The sequence below is a fragment of the Triturus cristatus genome, chromosome 1_1 (genome assembly GCF_964204655.1).
Source record: "Triturus cristatus chromosome 1_1, aTriCri1.1, whole genome shotgun sequence".
NCBI lineage: Eukaryota > Metazoa > Chordata > Amphibia > Caudata > Salamandridae > Triturus > Triturus cristatus.
The window spans coordinates 83,898,816-83,910,562 of NC_140579.1; positions in this window are offsets into that span (position 1 = coordinate 83,898,816).

Genomic DNA, 11,747 nt, shown 5'->3' on the forward strand with positions numbered 1-11,747 from the left:
AGTGGCGTCACTAGGGTTGGTGTCACCCAGTGCGGTAACTCATGGTGTCACCCCTGCGGTCCGCACCCCCCTAGTGACGCCACTGAGGCCTGAGAGAGGAGTGAGGCCTGCATAAACCAGAGCAGCCTAGAAGTGGCCTGTGCAGAGCAGTAAGGTCTGGAACCCCATAGGAGTCTGTACCGCGCACACAGGCCTGTAGAAACAATAGAAACTGGCCTATAGGACGAGGTATGTGCATAGCAGTGAGGACTCCAAGCTAGGAGAGGGGTCTGTACGGAAGAGAGGCTTGCAGTGCAGACGGTGCCAGCTCGAAGGACGGGCTGCACCTGGAGCAGCCTGTCTGCGGCGTGCGGCCTGTACAGTTGGGAGTGCTCTGCACCTCCCAGCTAGCGTTGGACACCTGGACATATGTGGTCGAGGACTGGAGTAGTTTATTTTAAGACCACGACTGGTGCAGCAAATTAAAAAGAGCCCCAGGCACTCGTTCACCCCCACCCTCATCTCAGTGTTTGACCCAGGGAGAACTCAAACAATGCAAAGAGAAAGTGAAAGAAACACAGGCCACTGGAGTGTGCAATTATTAATTATCACCCTCGTCTAATTGTGTGGCAATCCAGGTAAAACCAGAGAGTTTAAATGCTAAGGAAACGTCCACGTTGGTGTGATCTTCTTGCGCATTGATTCTTGCATGAACCACCTCGGGAAGCCCCTCCCCCTCCACTGAGAGTGTGGCTCGTCCTTCTAAATATTTCATTTCTGCTAAGAAAAATAGACGAATGCACGTGCAAGCCGCTCGCGTCTCGCTAAACGCGAGTGCACCCCCTTATGTGGCACCACTATCAATGGTTTTATTCTTAACCACAAATCTCAGTGACGTTAGTTTAATTGCATCCAAATGTCCACTATAAAATATTATAATGATCCCAGATCTGCTTGAAATAGATTTTTCGCACATTCAGAGACACAGAAAAACAGACTGAAAAATAATAAAAATAACATGGACTAATTAACTTTGAAACGAGAGAGAGGAAAAAACAACTGTCACTCTCTGGTGTTACTGCCAAACTTGAGCAGCTTCTGGTTAAAGAATTCAAGCTGCTGAACTGGGTAATAAGATGCCTTTTTAATAGGTGCTACTTTCTAAATCGTACAACGACGAGCAATATTTGCTTTAGAATAACGGCCTGAAAATCTACACGTGCCTCATCTCCAGGGATGCATTTACAATCTGAGGCCGGAGTATAAAAATGCTCAGATATCTGTGGAGGGCTTGTTACTACAAACCGGCTGTTTGTAATGAATGTACTGTGTGAAATTCTTCTAACGGTTGTCAGCCCCAAGACACCCCCTACCGCGCCCAGTAGCACATGGCACGCAGTGGTGCCCTGCTCCCCTCTCCGATGCCTCCTACCTCCAGGTGGACTCTGGGCGCAGGGGCGGAGGGCAGGTGGCGGGCTCCTCTCTCATTGCGGGCGGCGCAGCATTACTTGCAGTGCCGGAGTTTATCCCAGCTCGGAGCCCCCCTCCTCAGCCATTCAAAGTGCTCCCGCTCGCAAGCACCGGCTCTGCTCTGGCTCCCCATTCCTGGGAGCCCCCCTCCTCAGCCATTCAAAGTGCTCCCGCTCGCAAGCACCGGCTCTGCTCTGGCTCCTCATTCCTGGGAGCCCCCCTCCTCAGCCATTCAAAGTGCTCCCGCTCGCAAGCACCGGCTCTGCTCTGGCTCCTCATTCCTGGGAGCCCCCCTCCTCAGCCATTCAAAGTGCTCCCGCTCGCAAGCACCGGCTCTGCTCTGGCTCCTCATTCCTGGGAGCCCCCCTCCTCAGCCATTCAAAGTGCTCCCGCTCGCAAGCACCGGCTCTGCTCTGGCTCCTCATTCCTGGGAGCCCCCCTCCTCAGCCATTCAAAGTGCTCCCGCTCGCAAGCACCGGCTCTGCTCTGGCTCCTCATTCCTGGGAGCCCCCCTCCTCAGCCATTCAAAGTGCTCCCGCTCGCAAGCACCGGCTCTGCTCTGGTTCCTCATTCCTAGGAGCCCCCCTCCTCAGCCATTCAAAGTGCTCCCGCTCGCAAGCACCGGCTCTGCTCTGGCTCCTCATTCCTGGGAGCCCCCCTCCTCAGCCATTCAAAGTGCTCCCGCTCGCAAGCACCGGCTCTGCTCTGGTTCCTCATTCCTAGGAGCCCCCCTCCTCAGCCATTCAAAGTGCTCCCGCTCGCAAGCACCGGCTCTGCTCTGGCTCCTCATTCCTGGGAGACCCCCTCCTCAGCCATTCAAAGTGCTCCCGCTCGCAAGCACCGGCTCTGCTCTGGTTCCTCATTCCTGGGAGCCCCCCTCCTCAGCCATTCAAAGTGCTCCCGCTCGCAAGCACCGGCTCTGCTCTGGCTCCTCATTCCTGGGAGCCCCCCTCCTCAGCCATTCAAAGTGCTCCCGCTCGCAAGCACCGGCTCTGCTCTGGCTCCTCATTCCTGGGAGACCCCCTCCTCAGCCATTCAAAGTGCTCCCGCTCGCAAGCACCGGCTCTGCTCTGGTTCCTCATTCCTGGGAGCCCCCCTCCTCAGCCATTCAAAGTGCTCCCGCTCGCAAGCACCGGCTCTGCTCTGGCTCCTCATTCCTGGGAGCCCCCCTCCTCAGCCATTCAAAGTGCTCCCGCTCGCAAGCACCGGCTCTGCTCTGGCTCCTCATTCCTGGGAGCCCCCCTCCTCAGCCATTCAAAGTGCTCCCGCTCGCAAGCACCGGCTCTGCTCTGGCTCCTCATTCCTAGGAGCCCCCCTCCTCAGCCATTCAAAGTGCTCCCGCTCGCAAGCACCGGCTCTGCTCTGGCTCCTCATTCCTGGGAGCCCCCCTCCTCAGCCATTCAAAGTGCTCCCGCTCGCAAGCACCGGCTCTGCTCTGGCTCCTCATTCCTGGGAGCCCCCCTCCTCAGCCATTCAAAGTGCTCCCGCTCGTTCCTAGGAGCCCGCCCCTCGGACCTGCAGTTGCTCAGAAGGTACCACCTGGCGGCAGCCGAGGGGCGCGCAGCTGTGCACGGCAAAGAGAGCATTTAAGACCCTTCGGTTACCTGTCTCCTGAACCCAGATTTTAGAGATATTTTTCGGTTCTTAAAAGGTCAAGGCATTGGTAGATTCATTTGCCAGGCTCACCCATTTAGTCGGAAATCCTGGATTAGAAACCGGACTACGAGTAAAAAAATTGCCTATGTAGGAAGCTGCCTCACAAAACTCTTTCCATAAACGTGATTTGTACGGCGTTTACTCTGACTTCAGCATGAGGGATTTGCGAAAATCTCCCCTGTGATAGCGCTCTGAAGCCTTTTCCGGTGAAGGAGCTTTGATACTGGTCCCCTGCCCTTAGTGCTGACAATTACCCGATAAATGTGGGGACTCATGAGCACAGGGGCGTAGCACTGCCTTTTCTGGACAGTAGCGCTGAGAGCCAGAGCCTCTCTTTGAAGCGGGGTAAGCCTGTAAACTTCACCCCAGTGTGGCGCTCCTTGTGTCCCCTCAGAAATCCAATGTCACAGCGTCGATCCGTCGGGAGGAAGAACTGGTGAAATCATGATGGCTGGAGGCGAAGCAGTGATGCATTGATTCAGTGTCTGCTGGGCTGTGAATATTGTTGATGTGCATTCCTGCTTTTATCAGACGTCTCCCCCTCAAAACAACAGTGAGAACACACGACCCAAATACCGTCGGATTCAGTGCGTTTTGTTAAAGAACCCCAAAACACAGCAATCAGAAAATTTGACCCAAAGCAATGAAACTTAAAGAAATGAACACTAGAGGATTAATTCAGGTAACAGGGTCCATTCTGCTTTAAAAACAGACCTGCGCCATTCTGTGGGTCCTCTTCGAAGGTTTCCCCTAGTGCTCCTAAGAGACAACATTGCCCCTGCTGTCTGTCCTCAAGGGAGAAGGGGCGAAGCACAACGGCAGGCCCATGAGGGAAAACCTTGCTCGGTCCCCCCGCGTTGATTATACCAATGTAGGTGCCCACGAGCACATGCTGCAGCTGCTGAAACATGCGCAGCCTTTCTTTTTAATAATGGCCAGACTGCCCGTGAAGGAACGCGGGACGTTGAAGCCTCCTTGTCAGCCCCCACAGTACATTTCAGGGTCAGCATGAGGGGAGAGCCTCCTACATAGATCAGTCTTGACTGTGCTCCTCATGGGAACAATGCAGCCCGCACTGCCGGGCCTGGTACTCACTCCCTGGACCGGAAACAAGCATCCTGGGACCGGTTTCATAGTATCAGCCAGGCTAGCTTGAATCCAGTGGTACAGCAATCAAGGGACCCAGCGAGCAAGGGACTCACGTCTGGGCATACCCATGGCCACTTAGAGAGCACATAGCAAACACAACAGGATAATGGACGGAGTGCTGAAACTAAAAAAGGCATTTCTAAAATAGTAATGTAAAATCCAACAACACCAGTAAGAAGGATTTATCACCACTATTCTAAACATACCAAACATGGCAACGCCACTCCTTTCTGATCAGGAATTTTCCACTTAAAGGTTTATAAGGGAATTCCCAATGCTCGCCTTCAGCAGTGAAAAATGAAATAGGCTGTTTGTCGCTGCTAGGAGATGCCACACATAAAGCCACATATCCTACCTTTTACTTACACAGCACTCTGCCCATAGGGCTCCCAAGGGCCTACCCTAGGAGTGACGTATATGTATTAAAATGGGAGCTTAAGTCTTTGGAAGTAGTTTTAAAGGCCCAGTCACAGTGGCAGTAAACTGTGCATGCAGGCCCTGCAGGGGCAGGTCTGAGACAGGTTTGAAAGGTCACTTCTGCGGGTGGCACAATCAGTGCTGCAGGCCTACTAGTAGCATTTAATTTACAGGCCCTGGGTATATGATATGCCTCTTTACAAGGGACTAAGAAGAAAATTAAAAATGCCAAACAGGTGTACACCAATCATACCATGTTTTAGGGGGAGAGCACATGGACTTTAGCACTGATTAGCAGTGGTAAAGTGCCCAGAGTCCTAAAGCCAACAGAAAAAGGGTTAGAAAATAGGAGGAAGGCAAAAAGTTTGGATGTTAACGCTGCATAAAGGGCCAGGTCCAACACCACTGTTAAGGGTTCCCCTGTCTGCCAGATTAGCCATCCCTTTTAAAATCTCCTATTGTCATGCATTCCCTAAAAGGTCTGACTGATCTTTGACCTCCAACTCCCTTTGTTGTTCCCCAATGGGACTTAAATTTAGCCTTAACTTTCCTAATGGGGACTTCATTTTAGCCTTACATATGTTGACTCCAGTGCTTAATTTGTGAAAACAATAAGTGCGAGGGCCTTCGTCAGGAGGTCACCGCAGATTGCACTACCCGTCAGCATTGCCAGCGCTGCCAATGGCAGTACCTACACAGCTCCTAACCATCACACTGCTACAAGTGCGACAGTTCATAATTTGTGAGGGGACCAGTGTTATAAGAATAACTTGGGTGGCAGGTATTAGTAGTTTACAAAGTATACTGAATTAGTAAACAACTGTTGTTCTGCTCGTCTTTAAATTACAAAAAAACAGCCCCACTATGTGGCTGCTGTCAAGTGCCTGTGTCGGCAATTAAGTTCCGGTGCCGAGCACCGGAGACCACTGGCTCAAATTAAGCACCGGTTGACTCTGAAAACAATCTTTCTAATCACCATCACTTTGACTAGAAGGGTGACCGAGTTACAAGCCCTTAGTTTTCTAAGCCGGAGAAATGGTTGTTATGAACCAGGCCTGCTTTCCTTCCTAAGGTGGTCATCCCTTTCCACCTAAGTCAATCCATCTCCCTTCCAGCCTGCTTCTCCCCCCCCATCTTACCTCTTGCGTAGGTTGGATCCTACACGAGCCCCAATATGCTGTCTATGTTACTCAAAATCTCCTTCCAAGATATCTGAATTGTAGGGAATTCCCAGCATATATAAATAAACGTGCCCTTTTGTGTTCCACAATGCCAGCAATGGTCCAACGTTGATGGATACATACACCTGAGCCTCCTGGGCATGAGGTACCACCTCGTTAGTAGTAAACACTTAGACCCTCTATAATGCAGGCACTTGAATTTCTTTTGGATGAAGTGCCATAATGAGGAGCACTTTTCATCCTCATAGGCTTGTACCAGCTACTTTCCCGTGCCCCTCTATAAGACCACTGTGGCCATGCTGCTTCGTCTATCAATATTTTATATATTGCTCCTATTAGCCCTTTTTCGGTATCATCAGTTCCCCATTTCCTCAAATGGAGTGAGCTTCCTGGTTGCCTGACTTCTGGTATCTGATTGCATGACCCAGTGGCGTATTTGAGCATATTGTAGCCAGCCATGTTCGGACAGCTTCAAATCTTTCTTGCTCTTGATGAGGGGCTTTATCCTACCATTGTGGAACTTTTCCCATATTGTAAGGAACCCTCTTGCTTTCCAGTTTCGAAATCTACCCGTAGCTAAACCTGGAGTGAAGTTAGAGTTAGCATTAGTTTGTAAGGTGACACAGGTGTGGAGAGACCATGGGCCTGATTACGATGCCGGCTGCGATCCGACGAAGCCAGGAAAGTTCCCTCCACAGTATTACGATGCAACTGCTGCTACTGCAGAGGTCTTATCTACGGTGGTGCACATACCTCCAAATATGTTACTGCAAGTGTGTGCAAAATCACATGAAACGTGATATGCACCCATATGCATGAAATATGTGGGGATATGCCTTGTGCACCATGTATCCCACTGCTGGAGTGTGTCGATCTGTGCACAGTCCAGTTAATGGGGAGTTAAAGTGGCTCGGTATATACTGTTCCCAAATAGGTACAGGGTGTACAGAGTCCACAGTCCCCAAAGGCTTGGCAGAGGCTAAAGTTAGATATAACCTTACTCTCTAAAGTGGTAGCTTGGTCGAGCAGTAAGGCAGTATCAGAGGACAGTGTAAAGCATTTACTGTACACACTCAGCCAGCAAATGGTCTCACACACTCAATAACTGAACTCTAGGCCAATGGTTTAAATATAAAAAATATATGCTTGTTTTATTTTAGAACCAACACTAGGCATTAAAATACACTTTCTCAGAATGAGATGCTTTAGATAAATACTTTTGCAATATGCAATTGACTTTTGTAGAAAGTTACAAGTGGTTGCAATAGGCAACACAATTCTAAACACAATAATGCGTTGAGTTCAATGGAAGTTTCAAGTTATTTGCCACAGATTACTTTTAGGATTACTTTTGGAATTCCAGGACTGGAAACTAGATTCAGTCCTGGGTCAGTACTTGGAATCAAGTGATAAAAGTCGACTTAATTACTGTGATGATTTTTAGACAATATTTTGCTATTTTAAAAGTTGACACTTAGAAAATATTTCATAGAAAACAGTCAATGATTCCCTATGGCAGAAAATTCAAGTTGCAGGTATAGTATGTTCTCGTTACTTTTGTAATCCAGTACTGGGTGCCTAGCCTCAGTACTGAGACCTTTATCCAAAAAAGGTAAGTAATTACCTTTTCAGATATTATATGATTTTTAAAGAATATTTAAAGATTGCAGCAATTGACAGAAGAAATTTCACAGAAAAACAGTCAATGATTTCCTACGGGAGAAAATTGGGTTACTGGTAAGTACAGTTGTAAGTATTTTTCAGGGTCAGTGCTGGGCACCAAGATCCAGCACTGGGAGCTCACCTAAGAGCAGGTGAGGATTTTTGTTCTCGTTACTCGGCTGATTTTTGGTGAATATTTTAAGTTTTGAAAAGTCCACACTTAGAAGAAATTTCAGGAAAAAGCCAGTCAATGTTACCCAAACGAGAAAATAGAGTTATCGGTTTAAAGGTAAGTACTCGACTGGCAGAGTTAAGGTTCTGGGCATAGTCTCAGGGGTCTCCCAGGGTCAGGTAGGTACAGTTGGTTCACCCTCAGCGGAACAAGGGCGGCCGGGTGCAGAGAGAGTTAGGCCCAATGTTATCCTATGAGAGATAGGAGGGCCTTGGTTGGTGGCTTCTGACAAGAAGGCCCCGTGGCTGTGGGAACTGGGCTCCTGGTCACTTACTCAGGGAAAGTGGGGAAGTAGATAGGTGTAGAGGTTGCACTGCCAGGGCCACTCGGGCGGCTGGGTGCAGGGTGCTTTTGAGCCTTCGGGCGCTCAATTGATTTCAATGGGCAAACTCCGGTTTAGAAAAAGACTGCAAGCTCGGGGACGAGGATTCTTCAGGTGCCGCCACCACTTCGAGAGGTATGTTGGGTAGTTGGAGGATAGGTAGGTACCCCGAGATTGGGCACAGGGGGCCGCAGGGCGCCGGGTGCAGGGGTGCCTTTTGGTGTCGGGAAATCTTACCCTCTGTTGCTCGCGGTTTGGGGGGCACCTTGTTCTGAGGCTGCAGGCTTCTTCAGGAGTGCCAAGGGAGGTCCTTGGGTGCCGGACTCGGGGTCACAGTCGCCGTGGGGTCGTCCTCGTGGTCTTTGTTCACTACGGCACACGCCAGGCTTGGCTGGTGCAGAGTGTGCTGGGTTCGCGGTTCCGGGCTGATACCAGGGGTTAGAAGTAGATTTTGAGTAGAGCCTCTACTCATGAGAGTCCCAGGGGTTTAGAGTCAAAAGGTAGCCAGGTCCTCCGGGGTTTGTGAGGTTGCTGGCCACAAGAGATGCCGGGTTGGAGCAAGAGCAGGTTCGAGGGTCGACAGGCCGGTAGGGCTGGGGCAAAGCAGTTGGTGTCTTCCTCTTCTTAACAGTTGCAGGGCAGGTCTTCTTTCTTCTAGCTCTTCTTCGGATTTTGGAATCTGGAATCTGGGGAAGGAAGGTTCAGGGTGCCCCTAAATACTAGATTTAGGGGCGTCACAGGTAGGTGAAGGGCATGGACCAATGGGTCCCTGTCCTGGGGTGGGTACACCCCCCATCCTGCCTCTCTCCTGTGGGAGGGGGGCAGTAGCCTAGTCCTGATAGGGCAGGGCTTCCCATCTTCAAGATGGCGAGAGCCCGGAGATGTCCTTCACCTCGCCTCCCCCACCTGAGGGGTGGGGTTGGCAGGCTGGCACATGCCCTGTCCTTATTTGGGGTTTCCGGCCAAGCTTCCCGCCAGAGTGGGGGGTTGCACTGGCCTGGGGAAGCTCACAGAGGCAGCATGCCTTTGAAGCTTCCCCCTGCCCATCCTGGGGGAGGAGATTTAGCACCTCGCCCAGGATGTGCATTGTTGCAGGCCCAGGAGAGCAGGGGCTCTCCTACCCAGGGGTCCAGCAACATGTCTGCTGGGTGGCAGCCTAGGCAGCCTCAGAGCAGACGTGGATTTGTAGGTTAGGTTTAAGGGGGCACCTCTAAGATGCCCTCTGGGGTGCTGGGTACATTAAATCCAACACTGGCATCAGTGTGGGTTTAATGTGCTGAGAAGTTTGATACCAAACTTCTCAGTCTTCAGTGTTGCCATTATGGTGCTGTGGAGTTCGTGTTTGACGAGCTCTCAGCACCATGTACTCTTAAATGGCAGCACTGCACTTACAGTGCCCAGGAATAGACCTAGGAACTGTAGGGGCACAGGGCTCCTGCTCCTCTGCCCACACCATTGGCATAGGGCACCCAGCTAGAGGGGTGGCTGATGTATGCCAGGGCAGTGTAGGTGATGGGCATGGCACACAGGGATGTGTGCCATGTCGACTCTTTGTTTTGTCTTGCACCCAGACACCCAGCCTGCAAGGGCAGTGTATATGTGTGTGTGTGTAAGGGTACAGGGCCTCTAAGGGTGGCACAATGAGTGCTGCAGCCCTTAGAGGCCTTCCCTGGTCACAAGGCCCTGGGTACCTAGGGTACCATTTACCAGGGGCTGACATGTGGCCAGGGTTTGACAATTTGGGTTTAGTGTTTTTAGGGAAGGAACATTGGCCCTGGGCACCTGATTGGCAGGAGTCCAGGGTACACTCAGTCAAATTACATTCAGCAATTCAGTAAAAAGTGGGGGCATCCCATGCAAGAAAGATGGCAATTTCTCACACATGCCACCTACAGACTTACCTGCATTCCAGTACCCACAGGGTTGTTGTCTTCGAGGTTCAGCTGCCATGGTATAGGGGGGACATGGGGAAAGGGATCCACACTGGAGACTGATGGAGAGAAGCTGATTTGGGTGAGTATGCACTCCAAATTGTGTGTTTCTGACGACTTGAGGCAGGCGGTCATACCACCACGATCGAGTCATCGGAAATCCACATCATAATGAGATCGGAGATCCCTGCACTGCCCTATGGATGCTCTTTTTCTCTGACCGCCATCTCGGCAGTCGGAGAAAGGTTGTTGGAGTCGGCGGTCTTTCAGCAGTTGGTCGGGGTACAGGAGGCATGCATCGTAATCTGCTGTTGGACTGACCACTGCCGACAAGACCACGGCGATCGGACCGCCTCCAACAGGACCACGGAAGCCGGTCTGACCGGCATTGTAATCAGGCCCAATGTGTTGTTGATACTTTGGGGCACATGCATCAAAGGTAGGAATTGCGATTCCTTAATAGCGATTATTAAGGAATCGCTATTAAGAAGTCGCAATTACCTGTGCATGTAGGTTTTGCAAAACAATTTGCGATTCTTACATATTCCTTAATAGCGAATCGCGAATTGCAATTCACTATTAAGGAATCTCTTCCCATTAATTCCTGTGGGTCTAGATGCCCATAGGACTGAATGTGAAGACATTCACATTTTTGCAAGTACCAAATAGGTACTCGCAAACTGTGAATGCAATTTCAAGGGTGATACGGGGCCAAAAGGCCACCCTGATGCACCCCCAAAACAGGTAAGTGTGCACTTGTGGCACTAAGGGCATGTGTGTGCGCAACATGGCACTGAGAAAAATGCAAACAAAATTGCATTTATCTAAGGGTTTGCAAATTACCACCAACTAGAAGTTGGTGGTAATTTGCGATTCCTTAAAGCAGGGTCGCAATTTTGCATGCTTTCTGCATTGCATTTAGGTAATCGCAAATTGCGATTCCCTAAAGGCATTTGCAAAATAGGTAATCGCAAAAATTGCGATTCCCTATTTTGTGAATAGCTTTGAGCTTGATGCATCCCATTCGGCTCAGTACCGGTCGCGAACAGGCAGATACGCAAATTGGCCCGTTTTCGATCGGTATTTTGCTTGATGCATGTGCCCCTTTTATCCCAAATTTCCAGGGTTGTTTTGGTAACTGCAGATAAATATAGCAATCCAGGACTTTGAGTTTTAAGTACCCAAGGCAGATCCCAAACATCCCTGTCCACTACCGCGCGATCCATATAAAGCTGACAAACCACCCTTCTCGAATGGAGCCATTAATAATCTTTCACACAGTCTTGCTTTTTTCTCTCCCCATACATTTTAATTATGTGGTTTTGACGGGACTGTAGCTTGGTTTTAGGTATGACTGTGGGTATGTATGTATGTATGTATGTATGTATATTGCATTTGTAAAGCGCGCAGTTACTCACGAGTATCCCAGCGCTGAGCGCAACTGGGGAACCCATCCTGGCTTTCCCTGTGAGATGATCCCTACTGGGAATCTCCAAGGTGAAGACAAGCATCCCCGGCGCTGGTGGGGCCGTAAGTGGAGATTAAGCAAGCTATTGCCCAGAGTTGCTGAGTGGGATCCATGATTAGAGTAGCCACTGAGAGAATTATCGAGTCCGCTGACCTTGGCCCAAATGTTGGTTTGGAACAGATATAACAGCTGCGTAAGATTATTCATTTTCACCACATTAATCCTCTAATTAATCTAGTCACGAGATATGTTGCCCCTTCCACTGTGTCAAATCATCAAG